This window comes from Mixophyes fleayi, chromosome 7 (assembly GCF_038048845.1).
Source record: "Mixophyes fleayi isolate aMixFle1 chromosome 7, aMixFle1.hap1, whole genome shotgun sequence".
NCBI lineage: Eukaryota > Metazoa > Chordata > Amphibia > Anura > Limnodynastidae > Mixophyes > Mixophyes fleayi.
Window position 1 is genome coordinate 96620622 of NC_134408.1, and position 27174 is coordinate 96647795.

The window sequence follows — 27174 nt, forward strand, 5'->3', positions numbered from 1 at the left end:
ATAATGTGGTATGTGCTGGTGTGTAATGTATTGGAACTGCTGGTATATGCTTGGCTGTGCAATACATGAATGAACATTCATGCAAGTTAGACAAAACAAAAATACAGTATTAAGTTTTGTACAGCTGCACCTACCAATATTTACAGTACTGTAGCAGTAGTAATTTTATAAACCAATACTATAAAAGCATATCACTATATTATGATGGATCCAAACTCCCTGCCAGGAAGAGTGGTGTAAAACAATTTTCATTTGGCAGTGGTTAGTGAACAAACTAAATCCGTGCTTATAGCCTTATGTTTTGCATTTCTATATAGACAGAAGTAGTCAGCATGAGTTGTTCTCTTATCCAGACTGAGCACATGCCAGAGGCACAGAGGGCAGCCCAGCAATGAACAGTCACATATGCTAGTATAAATATGTGCATATGTTAATATTAGTAGTTTTAATCTGTAGTTATCAGACACCTTCATGTCAACAAGCAAACCATTGCCAACAATTCTTTCACACTGGTTTACTGCTTGGAGAGGCATTAGCACCTACAGAAAAAAGGCTCATACATAATATAAGCTAACTGCAAGTAATATATCAGCTGAAGGAAGGTCCAGAAACAGTAATCTCAAAAGACATGTGAAAGAAAAACTGTTCGTCTCTTATATACATGGTTATTTGATGGAATTAAAATACCAAGATTAAATACATAAACTGTGGTATCCAGCATTTCTGACATTAAGATTCAAACCAAAAGAATTGTGTTACACTGAAAATGAATCTTACACATAGCTGAGAAATGACAAGTTGCATCTTGCAGGTCTCAACAGCAATAAAAATGTTAGGAGATTCACAAATCAATCAAATGTTACTACAAAAACTGTAATGCATACATCCCACAAAAGCAAGTGATTGCTCCATTCCAAAATACACACTACTCTCATACAGAGATGGCTCAGCTCCTATTTAACTGAAGACTGATTTTAGCCACTAAACCATATCACGTATATATACAGCAACAGCAAGCTGCCCACACGAATGCCCCATATTCTGTTGGTCAATTTTGTCATTATTAGATAAACCTTTCCGACACTGCCTGTTGGTCTAAAACTTTAACTGTGCCAAAAATTTTGGAGCAATCAAATTTTGATTGGCGGGGAGGATTAATGTGGTCAGTTGATACCTACAATCTGCATCTGTGCACTCGTCAGCCATCTTTTGTGCTTGGGCCCATACATTATCTGTTCTGAGTGGCATGCCAGCTGACAAACTAAAGCCCCTAGAATCCCAACAGGTGGGTGACAAATCTGGGAGTTATACTACAATTTTAGCTTTGGAGTCACATGTTGCCTACCCATACTGCTGATGTTTGTGCAAGTACTAGGAAGTGCAGCAAATAACATATCTCATATAGAACTCACAATTAGGACTTTTTACTAAAAGAGCAAATTTCTATTTGAGCAGTAATAAGAAAATTATATCTGATGGAGCAAACGTGATTTTATTGGCCAAAACAGCACATATACTAGCCAACCAAGGCGAGTATCAATTGCATGGGAGGGGGGGCTAAATTATGCTATTAACAGTTAAATCAAATCATCGAGGTCCCCGCTCATTTTACTAGGAAGTTGTAAGGATACAGGAGTATGGCTTGTTATCCCGGGAGAGCTACAGGGAATTCAGAGTAATCGATTTTCCGAGAGAGTTTTCAAGTATGACTACTATATATAACATTAAAGTACGATTTATTAAGCAGGATCTTTGTCTATTACATCACAGACTCCCGCTTATATCTGTGGCTCAGCCTCTTATGTGCAAAACTGAATTCATGTATATTTCTCAGTGCCTTGCAGTAGAAAATCATGTACATATTTTCCTTTTTAATATTTTAACCTATTTTCTACAATTAGTTTTGTTTCTTAGTCTGGACATTTAGCGCACTCATGAACCGGCTAGCTTGGTCAGCTACCTATTCCTTCAGAGTAGCCTGGCAAAGTGATAAGTTATCCCTTACCACTCCAGGCCAGTATCACCAAGGCAGCTGAGTATAGCTCAGCAATATTTTATTTAGAAATTGTGGAGTTAAGTGATTTTTTTTTTTTTATTATTACTGTGATAAGTGGCCATATTGAAAAAGAGAAACAAACTATCAGCTTTAATCGCCACATAAGAGCAGGGCCGGATTAACCATAGGGCTAACTGGGCTACAGCCCAGGGGCTTCGGGAATCCAGGGGGCCTTGAAAGTACTCAGCAGCAGTATTGATCGGTCGGGGGCGCCCCCGGCGCGATCAATGCTGCTGAGCACGGTGGGGGGGTGGGGGGCCCTCACAGGGGAATGGAGGTCCCCTTAGCCCAGGGGCCTCATTCCATTAATCCGGCCCTGCATAAGAATAAATAGACCCAACAGTGTGTTAAAACAGTATGAAAGCAAAGCAACAGCTGTAAAATAGATTTATGTTATAACTCACAGCTTGTAGCTAAGGGATTTGAACATTATTAATTTTAATAATACAGTCAAGTACAACTATTACAGTACAGTCAACTATTAATAGTTGACTGGAGTTTTGAGAGGAACAAGATTCATTAACACCATAATATAATGTGCAAATGAAAATTCATCACAGAAATAATCTGAATATCACTATTTTCTATTCAAGTTTTGCAAGCACAAAAAGTATAATGTCCAAGTTTTCTACAAAAGATAACTTTCATAGTACCACATGACCTAATATGCAGAAGAAGCTAGTGGCCTAGGCATTATTGATGCAATAATCATTTAAATACAAATACGTATTTTGGTGAAAAGGCGCATTTGAACATCAATGTCACTGACAAGTGAGTCTTTCATTTGCTGTTGGGTACACCCTTCAAAAAAAATAAAAAGGCAAATCTTGCCCAACCCTTTCACATGGTATTGTTTGATTATAGGGGCGATGTTTTAGTTGATATCAGATTTGCTGTCAAGCACCTTGTTTCCTATTGTACCTAGGCTCAAAGTCCAGTGACAAACAACTTGGACGCAACTATAGCCAGCAGCTTCAACACTGGTCACTTTATGCATATAAGGCACACTAAACCTGCAGACACGTAAAGTGTTTTGTTTTGTTTTTTAAATGTCCACATAATGTAAATATACCTTCAATGCATCTCAATTGAGTTTCTTAGGTATATAGAATTCATGTTAAATAACCTTACAGGTGTAATAAATAATGAAAAGAAAGATATGCCTGAAAACAGCTGGTAATGCACACCAGGTAAGAGCCAATATATACTCATCCAAGAAAGAAATGGATACTGGGATGAAAACTGAATGAGAGCAGGTTGATCACAGAGCAGATGAGGCAGCCATCTCACTCCCTAATGCTGTGGCTGCATACTAGATTAACTTATTCAGTAATTAATAGAAGTTTTTGTTCTTGATATGCTTTGATATTTTGAATTAAAACACTGATATATTAAAATACGTATATATTTTATGGTTTATTTAGCAATTGGACCCATGTCCTGAATACGCCCATCCTCAATTGAGTGAGACATTCAATTAAGTTGGCTTAAATAATACCTCCACTTTCAGCAAGTGGCTTCCATTGAATATATTAGGCCAAATTATATACAGTCTATTTGCCAATACAACATGGTACATGTGAGCTTTCATGTAGATGTCCAGCAATGCTTGGCCTCCTATGGAGTTTAGTGGCTCTAGGCAGCATTGAGACAGATTACCCTCCTTAACACACACACTTACATTATTTTCTATTTTCTGGTACTTTCTCTGCAGATGTTAGCTCTGTGAATGATTAAATCCCTAGCTGAAGCAGGTTTACCAGGGACTGGCGTACCACCCAGCCCCTGGTAAGCCGATGGGACCCGTTACCGCGAACCGGAAAGCTAATTGAATATGCCCCATAGTGTCTCTCAGCACAGCATATTTGACAATGTTGCCTATACTTACTGGATATCAGTTAGTTTGTTGCTGATCGACAAATAAGGGGAAAAGCTTAATGCCTGACATGGCAAGTAAAGAAAATCAGAATAAAACAAAAAACCCCCACTAAAAAACAGTGAGCTGTTTACAAGAAACATTGTTCCCACTAAACAAAACACAACATTCTCAATACTCAGTAACCTTCTACTGATAAAAGAATCACACACCGAAATGTCTATCAAGATTACATGTTAAAAAAAAAAAAAAAAAAGAGAATTACTAGTTTCCACATGAAAATAGTCAATCTGTAGACAGCAATACGAGACAGGTTCCAATGAAATGGTCATAGGAAAATGTTAGAGTTACGTATATTGTGACAGTGTTTCTTTGGAAAGTATTTGTGCAGAATCTATAGAAGTACAACTAAAAATGTTATTTGTCATATGTGTTCATTCTTGCACTGATGTTTACTATCAGCATTACAAATAGTCCATATTGCATATCTTATTTCCATGATATATGTGTTTAAATACAGTATTACCTTCACACAGAACAGGAAAAATTGGTCCAAACATTATAAGACGGGGTCGAAAGCTAGGAGACAGAAATTTTGTAATGAACAATTGGCAAGCCATGTCTAAAGCACACTGAAAGAAGCCACAGCATCATACCTAATGAGTGCCAGCATAAAATTACCCAATACATTTGACATACTGCCTCAACACTCATACCAATCTGTACCCCACCCCCCCAACCTAAGCACACTTCACTAGCCAGTGCCCCCTGTTTAGCACACTGCAAAAGCTTGTGTGCAACAGCAAACCATACCAGCCTGTGGCACTGAAATTACCCCCAGGTCCTCCCTTTCCTACAGTGCATTTGCCGCGAACCACTACAACTCCCAAGTACAGCATTGTTATTACAGAGGGCAGAGACACTCTCTTAAATAACAAATACATGACTGTTATGTCACAAGACTGTCTATGAGTTCTAATCACTGAGCACCAGTTGTAGCACTTCCCAGAAAATGGCCTGGTCGCATTTTTCAGCCATAATTTTTACAGCGCTGCCTTAATATGTTCTATAAAGATCTTTCATGCAAAAATGTAAACTTATTACATATTTAAAGTTCTATTCTGAGCAAGAAACGTTCATTGAATTCCTGGCAATTTCTTTCCCTGCAGCAACAATTATTAAGTTTAATAGTTTATTGGCAGGCCTTTTTTGCCTTTTTACTGACATGGAGCATGGTGGCTTAGTGGTTAGCACTTCTGCCAATTTGACAAGCTTTGGCATTGCAGCATTGAAATAGAGAAGCACTACCCACCTCACAGTAGCAGCTTTACCAGAGGACAGAACAGAAAACTTGCTGTCCATATTAAGTCAAGTATAAATTATTTTTATTACCATTTATTTATATAGCGCCACTAATTCAGCAGTGCTGTACAGAGAACACACTCACATCAGTCCCTGCCCCATTGGGGCTTACAGTCTAAATTCTCGAACACACACGTAGACAGACACACAGACTAGGGTCAATTTGTTAGCAGACAATTAACCTACTAGTATGTTTTTGGAGTGTGGAAGGAAACCGGAGCACCTGGAGGAAACCAGGGTCGGGAATTGAACTCATGACTCCAGTGCTGTAAGGCAGAAGTGCTAACCACTTAGCCACCGTGCTGCCCCTATATAAATGCATTAGTATAAATCAGTTCTCTCAGGAATAATAACTAGTTCACTAATACACAGGCTCTTGTATGCATTAATTTCAAACTTCTCACCACCACTTACAAGGCTCTCTCCCAGTCTACTGCCCCTTATATCTCTAACCTCCTCTCCATTCACACTCCCGCCCGCTCCCTGCGCTCGGCAAATGATCGCCGCCTCTCCTCCACTCTGATCACCTCTTCCCACTCTAGAATACAAGACTTCTCCCGAGCTGCCCCCCTTCACTGGAATGACCTCACTTGCTCCATCCGTCTCTCACCCAATCTGTGCTCCTTCAAGCGGGCACTTAAAACTCACCAGTTCCTTAAGGCCTACCAACCATCCACTTAACCTCTCACCCTTCTGTTTCTCCCCTGGCTCCTTTTTACTCTCCCCTTTGCTTCACTGGCTCCCTCTTGTGTCCAATTTTGTTTACCCTCCCTTAGGATGTAAGCTTGTACGAGCAGTGCCTCTCTCCCCTCCTGTCTCCACACCTGTTCTTCCACTCCGTCTTTACAGTATTTGCCTGCCTGGAGTTTCTTAAGTTCTAGTACTTTGTGTTTATTGTTCTGTATTGTTTTACCCTGTATAGTGTACTGTTTGTGCTGTGTACGGCGCTGCGGAAACCTTGTGGCGCCTAACAAATAAACAATATTAATAATAATAATAATAATAATAATAATAATAATAATAATAATAATAATAAATAATAATAATTAATGCAGTTTTTCCCCAAAACCAGTCCTCAAGGACCCCTAACAGTGCATGTTTTCCATATCTCTTTGCTGGAGCACAGGTGTATTCTTTACTGACTGACATTTTGTAAGATCCACAGGTAGTACTAATCATTTCACTTGTGACCTGAAAAACCTGCACTGTTAGAAGTACTTGAGGACTGGGTTTGGGAAACACTGCATTAATGTGAAAATGACCTTTACCTACTCATCAAATAAAATGCAATCTTCATGATTGAATTTTGCGCCTCGGTTATATTGCTGTCAACTGTAAATAAAAATGTGACCTAGGTTAGGGCACAAGGGTTGTTATACCTAGTTTTTTTTTCTTTTAACAAAAAAGGGCAGCATACACATATAACAAATTACAGTAACTGTAATGCTGAGGTACAAATTCACAGTATGTGAATTGATCGCACATTCCTGATGCAAAACTTCCAACTGTAAGCAAGAGCAATTCAGAAGTAACTGTGAACACGGTGGTAATCCAGCTACCAGTGCAACAACAAGCTAAGAGAAAGAGCCATCATTTCTACCACACCTTATCTCTCCTCTGCTGCTGAAACACAAACAGCCTTGCACTATGCCCCGGAAGTCTGATCACAGAGGGAATGGCAGCTGCAAGCCTGGGTAAAGGACAAGAATTTATAGGATGTTGATCTAGCTAGATGCCAGTTTTAAACTGTTGCTGTTTGACTTTAGCTTTTCTGATAACAAATACCCTAACAAAGTATACAGTAGCAATAATAATGCTTATGTTCTATTACCCCAAACTTACCTATGCCCATATGCCAATACAGTAACTTTTGCCTCCACTGCCAGAGTAGAGGGGATCTACAGGAAGGGAGAGAAGATGGATAGCATGGTATACAATTTGCTTGTGGCTGTAGAGACATAATTACTCCTTTAAGAAACCAACTTCGCTCTCAAGTACCCATGGCACATAGGACAGGCAGACTGTAAATGTAAGTAGTGTATACAGGTGTGCACCAAGCCGCAAAAAAATGTCATCTCCTAACAGCATAGAAGGGGTGGTTTGTAAATTAGTAGCAGCTCTTCCTACCAACTTATCTCCTACTGTAACAATGCAGCTAAACATTCAGCACTAAACAATGAGGTCTAGGGGTTAGTGCTGCAGATTAAGTCTCTTTACAATGTCAGCCCCTAAACCTTAGCAATCCTGGTGTTTGAGATGCTGGCAGAGGAAGGTGTTGCTGGGATAAAACTGCAGGAAGTGGTCTTTGCACACTGAGCTGGTTTAATCTGATGTTTAGGAGTATGAATGTACTATATGTTTGGATGAGTAGAACAGCGTGGAAGACAGCTGTGGTAAAGTAATTTGGTTACATAGGTATATATGTTCCTCTTTGGATGTGTATTTGGAGATAAACTGTGTGTTGTGTTTGGTGTGTATTAATGGTTGGGTATGTGGGCAACAAAATACCTCTAATCCATGGTTTGGGATATAGATACATTTAAAATGATTTTGCCATCACCCCCTTTTGCACACCAGTTATTATTGCCAACTTTCTGCTTTGGTTGAAAGCAAATTACATTACAATCCTCCCTCAGGGCTTTTGGACAGTCACTCAGTCACAATGAAAGACATCATCATCATTTATTTATATAGCGCCACTAATTCCTCAGCGCTATACGGAGAACTCACCTCACATCAGTCCCTGCCCCATTGGAGCTTACAGTCTAAATTCCCTAACACACACACACAGTCACACAGACTAGGGTCAATTTGATAGCAGCCAATTAACCTACCAGTATGTTTTTGGAGTGTGGGAGGAAACCGGAGACCCAGAGGAAACCCACACAAACACAGGGAGAACATACAAACTCCTCACAGATAAGGCCATGGTCGGGAATTGAACTCATGACCAGGGCCATCTCTTCCATTGGGCACAATGGGCAGGTGCCCGGGGCCCTGCGGGCCAGGGGGCTCGTCAGAGGCAGTGCTAAAAAAAATCCTGCAAAAAAAAAAAAAAAAGAAAATACTTACCTTGCGGTGAGCTGGTGATCCGCCTCCCTCCCTGGTCTCCTCTGTGCGGCGCTCGCAGTGCATGTCAGGCGTGATGTCATCACGCCCACCCGACATCCATTGCGGAGCGCAGCAATGGAGGAGTCCCCTGCGCGAAAACACTTTAATCAGCAGGCAGCAGCAGTGACTTGGAAGAAAAGTGAAGAGGATAGGATCGGAGAATAAGCCGATTAAAAGGTAAGCTAAGGTTTTGTTTTTTTAATTATTTCAAGGGACGCTGACGGCTGACCAGTGCATAAAAAAATGTTATATATATATATATATATATATGGGCCCCGATGCACTGCTTTGCCCAGCGGCCCATAATGTTGTTAAGAGGGCCCTGCTCATGACCCCAGTGCTGTGAGGCAGAAGTGCTAACCACATAATTTGAAAATAACTAGACCAAAAGAGAAGTTTGCCCTTTTCAATACTTTACATTCTCTTCTATAAACTGCAGTAAGAACACGACATGTGGCCATGGAATTTTTTTTTGGGGTGGAGGTGGATGGGAAGTAAAATTTAGAAAATATTGGGAACAGATAGAGACAACAACTGAAAATCTGTTGGGATGAATATTGCTTTACTAATATTAGATTACTTAATTCATTAAAGATCATAAACCAGACCTGGCAAATGCATCCAAACATCTGCAGCCTGAAATTTTGTAACAAACAATTTGTAAGTGTGTATTTTTTTTTTTTTTTAATAGGTGTGGGTATGTACATTAGTAACATAACAATGACCAACATATAATTATTTTATATATTGTACTTCCCAAATGATCAGCATAATACCAGTGCATCACACTACACGAGTTGCACTTCCTAATTGTCTTCCAGTTTTTCTTAATCTGCACTGAATTGTCTTTCTGAATTAGCTCCAAAACAGTTTTATTTTATTTTTTGTCACCATCATTTACTAAATAAACTATTAAAGTTAAATCAATACAAAGAACGATAAATATCTTCACATGAAATTGAAAAGTTCAGAGCAATTTTAAAATCTACTCATTTAAAGATGGAAAAAAAAAAAGAAAAATACACTCATCCAGGAGAGAATGATTTCACAATTTGGCTGGGAAGTAAGTTGGCTACCTTGGTAAACTGTTGACTCGTCCACAGAGAATTTAATTTTACTACTGCTCCCTGGCCAAAAGGTAATTTAACGAGTTGTTAAATTTCAATAAACATTTTTATTTTGCACAATTTGCATCTAGTGGTCCTTCTCCAAAAAGGTGCACTCAAATGCACAGATTCCCAACTAGCACAGCATCAGAAGCTGTTTTTCCCCTTCAATTTACCTGCCAAATGTGGGAGGTTAGGATATCTGTTGATCGACAGCCTAATTTCAGGGAAAGAGGGTCAGGATAAGAGTTGTTGCTGCCTGTTCCACATCACTTATAACAATATAGTGAGATAGCAGTAGTAGCAGAAGAGGTGGAGTGAGTATAGGTATAGTACTGGTGGCCTAGTAGTGGCGCTACTACTACTACTGGTACATTAAACAGTCAACTTTGTTTTGTTTTTTTAAGCTAAATTAAAGTTTAAAAGAATGCAATGTGCAGCCCTTTTAATATGCAGGGCCACATTTGAGGCTCCCAAAATCTAATGGACTGCTGAACAATTCTCAAAAGTATTAATTTGGAAAAAAAGACAAATTAGCGACATCTCAAGATCAAAACTTATGTGCACATCTATGTAAAGTGGTTAATCTGTGCACATTAAAAAACTATTTCAATGAGATGCTTAGAAAACAATTATTGCAAAACTGGCAATATGAAAAAAAAAAAAAAAAAATGTGAAAAACACCTCTCTACTGTGATTTGTACATGGAAGACTAACCCGAAATACTAAAATGAGGCGATTATAGATGTGTCACTACATTACTAACTTCTGTTTACGTGATATTCTACATTCGGTAGGTTAGACTACCTCAGCGGTTCCCAAAGTATGCGCCGCAGCTCCCAGGGGTGCCACAACTTACCAATCCGGCGGCGCCCGGTACCCAGCATTCTCCTCCATCCTCGCTTCTCACTGAACATCAGGTGTGACATCATCACGCCTGACACATTCAGTGAGAAGCGGTAGGTGATAGGAGGATGCTGGGTCCCGGGTGCCACCACATTGATAAGAAGATAAAAGAGAAGACAGAAAAAATAGAAGAAAGGCCAAGTGTGGCAAGTAAAGAAACGGGGGAGGGAAAGGTGATAGGAAGCAGCAATAGAGGGGCAGACAGTGCGCGTGGATGAAGAGGGGCAGACAGTGCGCGTGGATGAAGAGGGGCAGACAGTGCGCGTGGATGAAGAGGGGCAGACAGTGCGCGTGGATGAAGAGGGGCAGACAGTGCGCGTGGATGAAGAGGGGCAGACAGTGCGCGTGGATGAAGAGGGGCAGACAGTGCGCGTGGATGAAGAGGGGCAGACAGTGCGCGTGGATGAAGAGGGGCAGACAGTGCGCGTGGATGAAGAGGGGCAGACAGTGCGCGTGGATGAAGAGGGGCAGACAGTGCGCGTGGATGAAGAGGGGCAGACAGTGCGCGTGGATGAAGAGGGGCAGACAGTGCGCGTGGATGAAGAGGGGCAGACAGTGCGCGTGGATGAAGAGGGGCAGACAGTGCGCGTGGATGAAGAGGGGCAGACAGTGCGCGTGGATGAAGAGGGGCAGACAGTGCGCGTGGATGAAGAGGGGCAGACAGTGCGCGTGGATGAAGAGGGGCAGACAGTGCGCGTGGATGAAGAGGGGCAGACAGTGCGCGTGGATGAAGAGGCGCAGTATAAAAGGTGAAGGGGCACAGTGTGATGATTTTTGTACATGTTTTATTTTGTTTGATCTTATTCCTCTTATTAGCTGTAAATTATTCTTTGACAGAAATATAATTGAAAAAAATATATAAAAATATTCTTTTCCCTTGGATTTATGTACATTATTTTTGCAAACAACTTACTAAGTATTTATGTCCTGACCTAAATACTTATTACATTATTTTGACTCAAATACTTAAAAAACGGGACTGCTCGGTAATTATTTTGGAGGGGTGCCTTGAAAAAATTATGGAGACTCTAATGGTGCTGCAAATGTTTAGGAACCACTGGACTTACTCCTAAACAGATACATTTTTACCTGCCTATTTTATGTACAAAGATCTAAAAACAAATTCATATACTGAATGCATGTTAGACTTCTTAATAAATAATAATAAAAAAGGTATGAAATATTCATACAGATGTACAGTCAGGAATACATCCTCTTGAAGTTACATTTCATAATGGGTATATAGAATAACAGTTCTCACCAAAATCTTTTTAAACTAGAAATTTAATGAAAGCAAAAATATTGCAATTTAGTACTAATATCAAACACTATATAAATAAATGGTGATGATGATGATGATTATGTAGTGACACAATATAAAAAAAAACTATTTCTCTCTCATTTTGGGATCCACAGATGGGTCTAGTTTCATACAACCAGCAGCTGCAGGGGAATCAGAATTCTACTGACAGCAACAGTGAGATCACATTAGCTCTCTATTCCCACATTCTATCAAGCAAGCACCCTTCTCTGGTCTGAAACACATATGTTGCAGCATTGAGGCCACAATTGTCTGACAATCAGAGACTTTTTCTTTAGAAGGTGTTGTATGCTTTGAAGTATCAATTAAATCTGGTTCATTTGAAGAAAGAACAATTTCCAAAGCTTTTTGCAAACGCTTCAACTGGAATATATAACATTCATTGATACAATCTTTCCTTTCAGTGTATTTACAACATTTACACAGGAAGTGAAAAAGATGAGCAGAAATGCATGTGTTAGTTAAATAACTTTATGAATGGAAAAGGAATGTGAGCAATAAAAATTTCAGTCACATTAACTTTGCTACAAGACTGTGTATGCAAACAGTGGCCTTAGAGGTCTCCCTATACATTATTATTATTGTATGTCCCTATGCAGGACATACAATGAAAAAAAATTATATAATGCTCTATATATATATATATATATATATATATATATATATATATATATATATATATATATATATACATACATATATACATACATACACATACACATACACATACACACACACACTTGCATACACATATACATACACACACATAAGGTATAACCAATATATCAATATTTTCTTTTTTAGTTAAAGGAAATGTCCAGCACTATCAGGTCTATGACAAACATCTGTAATAAAATGTATGGTTGACAGCTGGAAATTGGCATTTACATTGACAGTGAAGTTGCAAAAAAGTATATAGAGGACAAAGATCTCACAGAAACACATCAAAGCTGTGCAGTCAGGAAGTACTGTAAAGTAGCCATACAAAAGATGGACTTATTAGTATTCTTCGTAGGAAAACAGAAAGCAGAAACTGGAGGCCCCAAACAAGGGCCCATTGCTATTTTAAGAGGCGCCCTCCTCCTTACCGAGACTTAGCTGAAAATAAAATAATCGTGTTAAGTTAAAGAAAAAATACAACAATAGGAAGCTTTCATAGAGACATAGAGACATAATCTAATTCTGCACACTGCATTAAGGACTCACCAATTCAAAGCAAGAAGCACCAGCCATTGACAGCCTACACTATTGTGTCTGTGTATAACTAGCCCATATTACATATTTATTACACTGCTATAAAACAGTGTCTATGGAAGTAACACTTGAGGAAAACATCAACATGAGCTGGATTATGGAGATCAAATCCCTTTTTGCTACTCTTGTAATTGGGTAATATGTAATGGTAAAAATAATGGTGTTCTTTTTCCCTAAGGCATCTCTGGGGCTGCTGCCTCATTACAATGCTAAGTGCTCAGGAACAGATAGCAGCAGTAAGATCATGTTTTATTAGAATCAGAAATAGTATTTTAGTTTTCTTACTGAACAGAGGAAGAAAAGACACTGATGCATCATACAAGTGTTAATGAGTTAATTATTTAATCAGCAGTAACAAATAATACAGTACATATATGTCAGTGGCCAACTTAATTTAAAGATGCTTCATGTGTTTACTACATAAAAGTGGTTAAGACTAAAAAAATTACTAATGCTGGCAAAAAAGTCCAATGTTTTGTGTGTATGTCCCCAAAACGAGCACTATGCCCGAACCAACGGAACACCGTGCTTTCTCCTCCTGTTCTGACTACTCTCTGGTACCCCCTGAAATTAATAATCCTCCCCTCCACTGTGCTGCCTGCAAACTGTTTAAGGACATTGTGAATGATGTGTGCAGCATGTGGGCAGAGGTAAAATAAACAGGGGTAGGATCCTGGCATAGATAACCAAACCCTGATGGCAGACACTGGACAGGAAGAAATGTCAGAGATACAGCTTACTGTTCTGGGCTGGGGTGCGAACCTCATCCTCCTTGTCAAGTACCAAATAACGTAGAACAAAAAAAAAATAAGTACCGAAGTTACTTTCGGGTATGCTTGTAAATCCAATAAGAAGATAACCGCCCTCTACAGCACAAACAATAATGTCATGTGAACTGGTGGCTCATCCTAAGTGCCAAATATATGGGACTCTACAGTTTGGCCACAATGACATGTGGCCACATTGCAAGTGATCCTGTTACTTAGCAGTGGAGCCGAACTTTGTCATGGAATGAGCCTTATTCAGGGCCGGATTAACCATAGGGCTAACTGGGCTACAGCCCAGGGGCCTATGGCATCCAGGGGGCCCTTGAAAGTGCTCAGCAGCAGTATTGACCGGTTGGGGGCGCCCCCGGCGCGATCAGTGCTGCTGAGCACTTTCACTGCGGTCCTTCTCCGGCGCGCTGTAGATCTCCTCAGTAAAGAGCATACAGCGCGCCAGAGAAGGAGGTAAGTGCCGGGGGGGGGGGACGGGGACGCGGGCAGCTCGGATCACGGGGGTTGGGGGGGCCTTCACGGGGGAATGGAGGCCCCCTTAGCCCAGGGGCCTCCATTCCCTTAATCCGGCCCTGGCCTTATTGCATACATATGCCATTAAAAATAAATTTCACAAGAGGTACAGAAACAATGGAGTTAATAGACATGTTAGACTACTGGGAAAGATATTTGACAGCACTGAGCCTTCTTCAGGTTCAGGGACAATATTACACTTTTATTGGTTTCTGCTAAAATGGATCCAGAAGACTGCTGTAACCGTTTTATCTATTCTATAGCTACAAAAATGAATTTGATTATTTTTATTCTAAACCACAACAACAAGACACTGGTCATTTAAGTGGACATACATGCCGTAAAACTAAGTATTTAAATGTTGACCTTTAAGTACACCAATGATCATGTGTCTTTATATGTGGTCTACTTGTGACCAAAAAGCATTGAATAGAAGTTCCAGTAATGAACGATTTCAGCAAACAGCATTCCATACTTCAACAGACAAATTGTGGATATCCAGATAATGTCTGCATTACTGTAACTTTAATGGCTCTGATAGACAGACAGGAAGTTCAGACTGTAGAAAAAAAAAAAATCAATGGGAGACCATTTCCATTCAGATAAATGGAAAAGTATATAAATGTTTTAGTATGTTCTGCTAGGCTGTTTATCCATTAGAGTACTAGTAAACTAAGACTGCAGAAAGAAGATAGGCAGCATGAGTTACTCTTTTAGAAAACGTACACATGGATGAATGGATTAAGTATGTTTTAACATGCGGTCTGCATATAGTACATTTAAAGAGCCACTAAATCTAAAACACTTTGCCTTACATAAAATTACTAATAGCATTCAAAAATAGATCCCATATATTGACAGAATTTGCTATGCAGCTATCAATCAGTAAAACATTCATTAGTCTTATATTTTTACTTACTTTCCCAGAGCGTGTGTGAACAAGCCCAGAGTAGAGACATTAATCACTACCTGCCTTACAAGTAAGAAACTCACACATAGTTTTGGTGCAAGTACATTTTTCCAAAAATCAGAGCAATATGAATTAACCTCTTGCCAAGTGCCATGGTTCAAATGACGCCTCTCAAATATCCCAATATCTGCAGATTAGTCCCGTTGGGAAATATGTCAAAGTTCACTGTGGAAAGCAGGAACATCACCGTGGAGACTGCCTCTGGCCTGCACAGTAATTGAAAGGTGTTTTTAAGGGAGGGCTATTGAAGGAAGCCTAGCACTTTCGAAGTGATCGGAACACCCACAAAATTGCAGATGACCATGTCAATTGATTAAAGCGTTGCAAAATTCATGCTATGTAGCTTACTTTCACTGATTATGATATAGTACCTGCAATTTTAGGCAGTGTTGTACACCAATAATTAGTCACAGTTTCCTTACCTGAGTTTACAATCTACATGGTTATGTTTGGGAGAATAAATCAATGTCACAAGGAGCCAAAACTGGCATTTGAATTTGGATCTCCATTTTTCCACCAGTGTTATTAAATGCTTAGCTTCTGCTTCCTAGCTTCAATCAAAGTGCTAAACCTCTGTAACAAGGTAGAGCTTGTAATTTCTAGATAGCTCCAAAACAGCTTCCTGTTGCCTTGCCTATGTGGCTTTCAGCCTACTTCCAAACAATCTGCTAATTCAAGGATAGTATAGAGGTCTGCAGACAGATTTCTTCTACTTTGATGCCTTCTGGACAAATCCCTTGCATATGGAGTTATTGCAAGCAATAGTTTCCATCCCCATACCAGTTTACATGCTTTTACTAGCTTTAAAACACATTAGTAACAGTAGGATTTTTAATACCAGTGGATAAAGTGCCTAAAAGCCACAAAAAACAACTAAACAAAGCAATATTAAAACAGTGTAGTTGGGTTGGTATACATAAAATAGTTTTCAAAAATCTACATCAGCTACTCTAGAATGTAAAATCACTCCAAGCCTTAATATTGTGGGAAGCACTAAACAAGAATTCTGCCCAACATTGGACTAGAGACAATTAATAATTGAGGACTGGAGAGATATTGATTGAATCCAGAAGATAAGATTTTGTGAGCAATTGCTTTTCCTCTGACTCAGCAGGATCCTACAATTGACCTCTTATGGGCTAGAAAAGGAAAGAGAGGACCCAGACAGGGCTGTTGCTAGCTCATTTTATGTTTTAATATTAGCTCACATATTACAAAAACTAACCTGCATATTTTACAATGCTCTGTTCCATGCACTTTGAAAAATGACAAGTACAATCATAAAAATTTACATTGTAGTATTATTCAAAAGAAAAAAGCTGTGATGAATGTGAATCCTAGAACATGTAACCTACACAGAAACCAATCGTGTTGCAACAAGTGGCATAATTAAAGAAAAAAAGTTGAACAAAACACTAAACATTATGCATATTCTTAACTAGTTTGTCATAATAGGGGTTGCTTAATTTAAAATATATATAGCCTTCAAACTGTTTTCCAATGTTTGCCCTAAAGCAGGCCTGTCCAACCTGCGGCCCTCCAGGTGTTGTGAAACTACAAGCCCCAGCATGCTTTGCTGGTAGACAACCAGTTGATCGCTGAAAGGGCATACTGGGACTTGTAGTTTCAAAACATCTGGAAGGCCGCAGGTTGGACAGGCCTGCCCTAAAGGGCCAGTATTAATATTGAAAATTAATTAAGAGACTCCCATGTGAGGGGAAAAAAGCATCAAGTTGAGTAAAAAGCCCACAATCCTTCAGGCAAAACGAGTGCCAATTGTTTAAATAATATAAAATAAATAGTAGGTCAGCTGAAAATCCAGGCGATCATCAGAACAATGACACCTTTTATATTTTTAACACACCACAAGGATCAGGAAAACAAAAGCAGTGTAGATACCATGTAGCAACATAATAGGCACAGTGTAAGACACAAAACTAAAATATAGTATGTTACTCATAGAACACTGAACCAACATACCAGAGATATAGACTTTACATGATATGAGTTGCTTTCTTTTAAGCAAGTCATATACATATTACACCAAAAAAAGTGAAATATATCTCATGCAAAATATAGTCACTATAACAACTAAAGAGAGGATCTGGGCCACGGCATTAAATCCGCATTACAGGATTTTGGCTGTACCACATTCTATATTTTAACTATATATACACATTGCAAAGTACTAGTGACCTTCGTGAAAGATCAAATTTGGACATTCAAGAGATTTTTTAACAAAGATTAATCTGGCATGAGCATGCTGTTCTCTATTTGTGCAACTTTGTAAATTTAAGTCTATTCATATGTCACTACCTATAATCTCCCTAGTTGTACAGCACTACAGAATATGTATTCCATGAATACCATGGTAAACTGTCCATTTACCTTACTCTTCTAATTTTACAATCACATTATTGTAGAACTGCTTATATCCAATGTTCACACTTTCTCTAGAAACAAACCCATATAGCATGCTTCAACAAGATTATTTGCTGAAACACTACAGAATATACTTCTATTTTTAACTCTTTAATATCCAGATTGCAAAACAGAGGAAACTTTGCCCATAAAGGACCAGATACACAAAATTAAAAGGTCCTCTCCGAATAATATAAACAAATCACAAAAGTAATATCAAAACCAAATTACATTGTGGTGTGAACTAGATGTCCCAGGTACACTAGGCAGCTAATTAAGATATTCAAGTGGAAATTTCATATATATTAATGCAAATGATAAAACTTAAATTTTACATAATGTGATAGATAGATATATTATTTACACACACACATAACACACCGTCAGTATTAATAAGATACAATAGCCTCGATAGCATAGATTTAAGTAATGGCATCTCTGCAGCCTAGACACAGATACATACTATCCAATAAATGCAACCATGTAGAATTAGTTCCCACGCCGGATGCTCGATCATTATCTCCCCCATAGGCAACACACACTCAAAAGGCCAGGTAACATACACCAATATTAACACTGCAAGCCACATGTTTAAGATTACGTAGCACATACAGTACAAAATGTGTGTAGAATGACCACCAATAAGCAACACCCTGTAACACACATTGATCATATAATTGCGCATACTCACATCCATATTAGAATTTTCAGCACCACAAATGCATAAAAATGACAGTAGAGAATGTATTGCACATATATTGATGTAATAAAGACCAATATAATTCCCAATAATATTGATTTACGAAATTAGAAACATACCAGGTCACACTATAACATGTATATATCCATGTGCTATCCCACACCCTGTGATATATCAATACAGCACATCCCGACCCTCATCATTCCAGGCCCCCTGCTATCGGGTTGACATCTCCCGGCTTCTAATGTCCATTACTACGCTCTTACCTTGGCAACGGAATATAGACAATCACGGAGTTCCTACGGTGAATTCCCTGTGCGGCTCCTGGGCACAACGCGGACAGTCGGCGGCCTCTAACCTCCCCTCAGCTCCCGGCTTGAGAGTGACGGCGGCACCGGGAGGGAGGGGGAAAGGAGGATGGGAGAGGGAGGAGTGGATAGGGGAGGCCCTTGCTTCCTCACGGCTACCTCCACAATTGCTCCTTCTCTGGCAGAGAATACCGGTGTCTGCCTCTGCTTCACCCTTTACCTAATGTTATGTAACAAACGGCCTCTACGTCCTCTCCGATAGTGGGCTCATCCTACAGCCCTATCTCCACAGTGTCGAATCCATCGTTGTATCTACCTTACCACAGGCAGGGCCTTTGCCTCCCTTCTCCATGGGATCCTCCCTTGCTGGGTGTGACTGTCTCGATTATCCCTGGTGTCGCTTCCTTTCCTGCTTCATTTTCCCTATCTCTCCCTCCTCTATTGCCTCCTCCCGTTCTGCTCTCAGTTTTATCTACTCACTGTCTTTGGCATTATCTTGTCACTTTCTTTTTACAGTATCTTGCCCCTTCTACCATCCAGGTGATGTCCTTACACCACCCATTCTTATACAGCTCTGCCCTACCTTGTAATTAAATCCTCACCGTTACCTCATATTAGGTATACGTTTTTTATTGGACCCACCCTCGACTTTCTGTCAACTTTATATCCTCTCAATGACTTACTTTTTAATTTAGTAAACTCATTATTTCTTCTTATACTGTATCTTTCCCTATTCAGATGTTAACTTATATCTAATTATCACAACGTCCTTCCTTATCGTCAACAGTTCCATTTCTCCTTTGATTCCACTATCTTGACATTCAAATTCCCCTAAGTATTCATTGCAAAGAAGCTCATGATTTTTCTTTCAATGCTGTTAATACCAACAATGATTCCTCATATATAACCCCTCCTCACTGTAGCCCATTAATTTCCAATTTTCATTGTCAAATGCATATTATTTAATATTATAATACATCCATACTATGCTTTAACTTTAATTTCTATACATTTGGGAAGTGCAAAGTATGTGTATACACAATACAAACATACCTGAGTACACTAAGGGTTTTGTATTACATCTCTGGTGTTATGGTCAAAATTTAATTTGCCTTATAGTTTACTCAAAAGGATTTAGGTAAACTTTATAATTGCTGTCAACTTTTAGAATCCCCCTTTTTGGCTGTTTTCATACAAAGCCAAAAAAGGAAATATTTGTTTAAATCACTAATATGGTATTTTTACTAGTGTTTTGAATAATTGAATTCAAGTTAGTTATTCTGTCTCAGTAAAACATTGATATTTCTCTTTAGATCAATAAGATGGCTATTGAAAACTAAATTGTACCCTTTTCACAGTGGTTTACATTCTAGAGCAGGCCTGGCCAATCTGTGCCTCTACAGGTGTTGTGAAACTACAAGTCCCAGCATGCTTTGTCAGGAGATAGCTGGTAAGGCATGCTGGGATTTGTAGTTTCACAACACCTGGAGAGTCACAGATTGGCCAGGCCTGTTCTAGAGCACCAAATCAACAACTGTGTCCAGACCCATTTGTGTACCATGGTACTAGACTGAATGTGTCACAGGAATGTAGGCATGATAGTGCAATAGTCGTAAACAAAGTAAAGGTATGCAATGGAAAACATATTTAAAATGGAAATTAAAAATAAATATCCAATATTTAGCTGGGGTTGTCAAATAGATAAATTATTCCAGTTTTATTTGTAACAATTGTTTATGATAATCAAGAAAAGGGTTAGGAATTACTATTCCGTTGGGAGGTAAGCAACACAAGGAGTGTATAGAGCAGTAAGAATGTTGTAGCATTGGTCATTCTTTAGATCATAAGTAAAGTGGGAAGTGACAATTTGTACATTGGGGTGAAGTGAGGAAAAAAATATACTATATCGATTGAGAGATATCTGACTTATGAAGTAGTGGAATATTGCAATCAATCTATTACAGTAATGAAAGCTGTAAGTTATAGATAGAGTCCGGAGAACTTTGCGATATGAAAATAGAATTATGAGTGAGGCCATTAGCCGAAGGAGTTTAAAATCATGTGGTGTGAAGCTGATAATGTTACTCACCACTGGGGGGTTTTAAGGCTGTAGTGTAATCAGCCAATTAGGAAGGAAGTGGGAGTGTCGTGGAAAGAATATCAAGCAGTGTGAGAAGGAGAGAGCTTCCTGTTTCCTGGATCCGGAGACCCACCCACCCGCCCCGGTTCCAGGTTATTGATTATGTTCCCTCGTCACGAGGAGCGAGGTTTTTGAATGGCAGGAGAGCATGGCAGTCATAAGGTTGTTAAACATACGGTACTTAATGTGTTGGCAATATAGCCTTGGTTCCCTCAATGTTATTAGACTCGTTGGTACTCTTGTAAGGAGTATCAGGTTTTTGCCTAGAAAGGGCTTGACCAGTTTGAGTCAGAGGGTATTGAGTTAATTTATAGTGTATAGTACCGGCCAATAGTTAAGGCGTTAACCTGGGTTGGTGGAAAGGAGGCGATCTTCCACCGTATTGGTTCATGTTGGTTTTAGCTGGCTGCCCTTGCTCTTCGCCACCTCTATAAAGAAAAAGGTCCAAATTGTTTATAGCATTTTGATAGTATTGATAGATAAAATAAAATAAAGATAAATAAAATAAAATAAAAATAAACAAATAATTTAAAAAATATTAATGTAATAAAAGGACCTTTTTTATTCCAAACTTAAGTCGGTGTCCGTGTCTTTATTTTATGGTTGTATATGTGGGGATGTTTTTAAACAAAGAGGGGAATGCATTTGAAGGGTAATCAACACTATGCATTTTAATAACAGAGGTAAATGGTCACACTCAATAATGTCATTTTATGCTTAAGTTTTCACAGTAAACGGTTGCATAGTAAACACTACCACTGTTTTAACTCCCCTAAAGAACAATTCCAACTAAGCTACACAAAGTAAATGTAATTATTTTGAATCTATGCTGTAAATGCCAATTTGCTAGAGGTACATTTTCCAAATGATGTGGACCTGTCCCAGAGTTTTGAGGTTTTGGAAATTTTTAAAAGAAGTTACCACTTTTTGATGGACTAGGTGATTGATATTGCTCCTATCAGGGTAGAACACAAATTGCTTGATTATTTGTTTTTTCTTTGTTAACAAAGAATTTACTTTTATATGGAAAATCCAGTACTCACCTATCAAATTAACATATCACTATAGTTCTTTACTGTCTATATAGAGATGTCAGTACTGGAGTCATTATTATTTTGATGAGTTTGAGAAAATGTTGGTTGTTGGTATAATTGCCCATCAGCCAATTCAAATCCATAGTAAGGCCTGTCTCAATTTAGTAATTACAGCGGTTCATCTCTTCTGATCTCAGCCCATTGGGGAATCATGATCAGTTTGTCACTTAGTGAATGGGTGTATATAAGTTGTTATAGATATGAATGATTGAGGATAGTCAAAGCAAAATATAAAGCATTGAAAACAAAAGAAACAGCAGCTGTTTAAAGCAGCATTCCCAGGTAGTGTAAAAATTCAACCTTCCCAGGGTATCCCGAGTCCCTGGTGCAGCTCTGTGCAATCATTTTTCTTGGCTCTGTAATTCATCTCACAACCCCAGCAAAATAATGGGCTTTGCGATACTACTGAGGGGAATATGAGCAGTATTACAGAAATTGGGACTTCTGATTAGTCCTCCTGCATGATCAGGAGTAACTCCCATTGCTATCTAAGAATGTATGTGACAGGATGGACCGCCTATGCCACCCTGTCTGTTGTTGCTGGGAACAGGCTGGGCTTACTTTGCCACCGTTCCCTTACGTTATCCCAAATGCGCCCTCTTGCAGCAGTAGGAGGGGCTTACAATGCTGCCACCACTGAGCTCCTTTATGGCACTCAGAACCACTTTCCTTCTGGGTAACTGTCACTGCTAGTGTACTCCGATGCTGGTACACTTGCGCTGGTAACTCCGGACCTCTTACTATGGATAAGGGTTACTGTGGTTGGATCCCCCCTGGCCTATCACACTGACCAGAGCTGCAGGGTAGCGGCAGAGCGGTGGTACTGGAGAGCTGGGTCCAACCTCAGAAACAGCCAGTGAACAGATTAGAGTTAGGCTCTAATCTGCAGGTCACATGATTACAGCAATATTGAAGAAGTTGTCAAGCAGGGTCTTGAAGCAAAGAGTGATGTTTTATTTCGCTCAGGTGCCCTGACAAGGACAGTTCCACTGATTAAAGTGGTCAGGTCAGATGGAACATTAGAATGATACATTTCAGTGTGCAGGACAGTGCTTTTTATACAGATTTGGACACAGGCTATTTTTAGAATCAGGATGTAACCTGTTTACCAAAACATAGATTTACATGCATTGCAAGGCTAACAATATTTACACTTATCTGTGAAATTCTAGAAACTCTGTGATCTCCTGCATCTTGTTTTTAGACACAGGAAATCTAGTAGCAAGGTCTTAATTAACCCTTCCTGTCTTGAAAAGGCCTCACACATCAAAAGGCCTGATTAACATATGGGCCTTTCTTCAGACAGTTCAGAATACACATTCACAAATGGTCACAGAACCCAAACAAGCCTCTTCACAATACACTAAAGGCTTCCATCCACAAAGGCTTATTATATTAGATATATATACCTTAAGAAATAATACATTTCCTCTAGCAAGGCTAAAAAAAAGAAACAACTTTTTTCCCCTGGTCTCAGAAATTAAAGATTTCCCTTACCAAAATATACACAATATCAAACATAAGTGCATGCACTATTTCCTTTCAATAAATTTATACCATAAGTTATTTATACGTAATCCAGTCACAGTGTACAATTTACTTTGTGTAGTTAAACCTTCAAAAATCCTTGTTTATCCATCGGTCATTGTCTAAAAGGGATCTGTCACACACAATTGAGGCATCCATTTTGTAGGACTAGTATGTAGCCTTAGACATTAGACAACAGGGACACTACTAATATTCATGAGACCTGGCTTATATTCATGAGGTGCTGGTTAATAGTTAACTACCTAGTTAATTAACAGGCTACATTTGCATAAATATTGGTTCAGTCCTCATAACTGATGCCTCTATTTTGTCTGGGTGATAGGTCAAAGTCTCCACTGTATGTAGGTGACAGCTTCACTATGATGATGAGTGTAGACATAACATATGAGAGGGGCCTCCGAAGAGATAGGTAGGTGGTAGGGGTAAAAGTTATTTTCCAGGTTACAAAAGAATCTTTTTAATTTAGATACTCAGGTTGGAAATAGATTTATTTCTAAAGGTCACCAACAGTTCAAGAACAGTTAGGGGGATATAAAGTGACAACCAGGGAACTGAGAAATGTTTTTGTCTGATGTCTATACAGCCAAACTATAAAGTCTGACATGGTTACACATCTCCACAAAATCAAGATGAGGTGAACAAAATATCAGTTGGAAATTTAGAATAAATGTAACATGTCCCTTCTGTATTCACCTGTAAGCTCTCAAAAGTATTTTATCAGAGCTGTATCACCTGGTATCACCAGGATTAAATCAAAATACTAATGATCACATTTACATTTTATAGCTATTCACACATTTGCCTGCTGTTTGTTTCACTGATGCTTTAGGTGAGTTCAAGCTTATTGGTTTAGCAGAGGTGCAGGGACATCTGAGCACAATAGTCTAACTTGGATAAGTATCTCCTTCCTTACAGTATCTCCTTCCTTACAGCACTTGGTGCAGTGGTAGTTGGTGTGAACTAGAAATATAGGGAAATACGCAGAAAGGAAGCCAGGTCGCTGGGTCATCTCTCCAAAGAGGTTGTTAAGTGGGGACTGCAGGAAAGTTCTTTGCTAATGACATGCCAACACCATGTCAGACTCGGCCAAATGTCATCACTAATTGCCAGGCTCTGCTATCTACAATTCACATTTTACAAGTAAGTGTTAAAAAGGCATGTATTGTCATATAATTATCTCTCTGAGTGCACATAACAGTAATACTGTACTGATTGCACTTTTATAAAAAGAGATTTTACCCAGCTACCAAACTTGCCACTGTTAGAATATATATATATATATATATATATATATATATATATATATATATATATATATATTACACAGTGGTCGTAGTAGAAACTTAGAAGTGCTGGTATGGAAGTTTGAAATGAACAGCTGGGGTCAGCCTAGACTTTCTGAAGGTTTAGGGATTTTGATAAAGTGAAATTAATTTTAGATACATTTTAACACTATGTATTGTAATATAAAACATATTAAATGATCTAAGGCTATCTTCTCTGTGTCCACCACCTCTCCTGTGTCCAGTTACCTTTCCTCTGTGTCCCTTCACCTCTCCCTTATGACTCCTTTGTGTACTTACATTTTTGCCCCTCAAATCTCCATAATATTATAATAAAACTTTCCAAAATCTATCCCTTATGTCTTCTCTGTTACCCATTATATTTCCCTTATCTGTGTCCTTTCTCTGTTCTTTGTGTCTCTATCTTCATTGCAGGTATTCCCCACTCTCCTTCCCTACCTGCTCTCCCCTGTGCCTCACATTCTGCTTCTTTTACTCCTTTCTTAAGCTGGGTACACACTACAGAATTTTCCACCAACTTTTTATGCCCATCGATTTTACATCTGATCGATGGTTCGATCGCTCTGTCCATGGACTGCATACACACTAGCCTTGTTTTAGATGATAAAGGGTAGAGCGGCCATCCTGTTAGCGACTTTTTACTGCCATGTTGTCGTGAGCAATGATTTTAATTTCGTACACACTGAAGTAACATTTGCGGGGCATGTAACGATACACCAAAGACATTAGCATAAAGGAGCAGAGCTTTCACTATAGTTTACACACAAAGCCACATAAAAAGAGAAGGCAACACTGTCTTTTCATTCATTCCTATAAAATAGAAATGTATTACCATACATAAAATTTAGAAAAAACATTTAACTTGTAAAGTGTAATTCAATAATTATTCCCTAATAATAAAATCCCTTCGTATGTAATGGAATGCTCCATTCTTTGCGGGCATCCTCAATGATTGGTCCACAGCAGAAGTGAACGCACATGTCTGAGTGTATAAAATGACAGGAGCCTGTCTGGCGCCGAGGAGTGTGAGAAGATGACGAGTGAGGAGAAGGTGTCAGTGGTGGTTGCGAGTGAGGAAAAGGTGTCAGTGCCGGTTGTGAGTGTGGAAAAGGTGGCGGTTGCGGGTGAGGAGAAGGTGTCAGTGGGGGTTGCAGCTATGGAGACGGTGACAGAGTCAGAGAGGGTGCTGGAAGGGCCAAAAAAATGTTGAAAAGTTAAGGTGGGGGATGGAGATGTTCAAGAAGAGCAAACCCAATGAGCCCAAGAGAGGGGGAGATGATGGTAAAAGCACTGGACCAGTACGACTACGATATTAAAAAAAAGGTGAGTAGCACGTGTCGTGTACCTGTTTGAAGGACTTTATTTCATTTTAGTTTCACACAAAGCAATGTAAACGCCTAATTTGTAACATAGATGATTTTTTTTACCACCGATACCACTAATGTAACACCTGTTATCAAACAAGAAAAAATTGAAGATGAATCCCAAGATATGAAAGAAGTTATACACAAAGGTGTTTCAGTGAACATGTATAGACAACTAAATGCTTTGGGCACATACCTGTACCGTTATAATTAACCAAAATGGCGCCTGTTTTCCAGAATATATGGAGGTTGAGCCCGCTATTATTGCGATTGCACCACAGGGATCACTACATAAACTGATATCGAGTGGTGTGCAAGGTGAGCAAGTGAGAATATTTCTGGTGTTGGATATGAATAACAGATATAGAAGTTTAATGGTAAACAATTTTTATTTCCTTTTTTCGTAGGTAAAGAAATCAAAGCAAATAGAAACCCAAGCGACAAGAAGAAAAAAAATGAAAAACCTTGAAAAAAATTTTGTTTAAATGTGTATGCTGTTTGGTACTGTTCTGCCACAAGCCACTAGCACCTTTAAAGTGTAATATTATTTTTTTCACTTGTCATGTTCTGCAATAAAAATTTGTGTACTTATTTTTTCTTGCAATAAAACTGTTGTATGAACACTGTGTGTTTTTTTCTGGGTATTTTACAAATATTAGTTAATAAAGGTTAATATGACTTTATAAGTTTAATAGTTTATAAAGGTATAAGTTTATAAAGGGTAAATATGAATAGGTTCCCAACATAGATGCAAAGGGTAATAACACACATGCTTTACACAAGTGTAATGGTCTGCCGCCAGACAGGTGCAATACACATCTATACAAAACACAAGTCAATGTGCGGATACCGAACCACGTAGGACTGGTACAGGCATCACAAATTTACATACACACGCCCCCCAGGTCGAGGAAGTATCAGAGGATTGTCGTGGATCGGTCGGAAATCTATGCACACTACACAACGGAAAAGAGATTGGAACGATAATATTGAACGGTACGACCAACCAAATGAGGTGACAATCGTTCATTTGGGCAGACTTTC

At 39.0% G+C, this 27174-nt stretch overlaps 1 protein-coding gene and 1 long non-coding RNA gene across 4 annotated transcripts in view; one reads left to right on the top strand and one right to left on the bottom strand.

Moving 5' to 3' along the window:
- Positions 1-19134, bottom strand: part of RAPH1 (Ras association (RalGDS/AF-6) and pleckstrin homology domains 1) — a 136442-nt gene extending 117308 nt beyond the window's left edge. The window contains exon 1 of one of the 3 annotated variants that reach the window (XM_075180185.1): positions 18639-19127. The gene's annotated coding sequence lies outside the window, so the exon portion shown is untranslated. Of the gene's footprint in view, positions 1-18638 lie in introns of all 3 variants that reach the window. The other 2 variants (XM_075180186.1, XM_075180187.1) reach the window with 2 other exon arrangements.
- A 5345-nt stretch (positions 19135-24479) lies between these two features.
- Positions 24480-26651, top strand: LOC142096989 (uncharacterized). The gene is made up of 3 exons (XR_012678080.1): positions 24480-24602; positions 26368-26448; positions 26538-26651. It is a non-coding gene; the product is annotated as an uncharacterized LOC142096989 (long non-coding RNA).
- Positions 26652-27174: the final 523 nt, after the last annotated feature.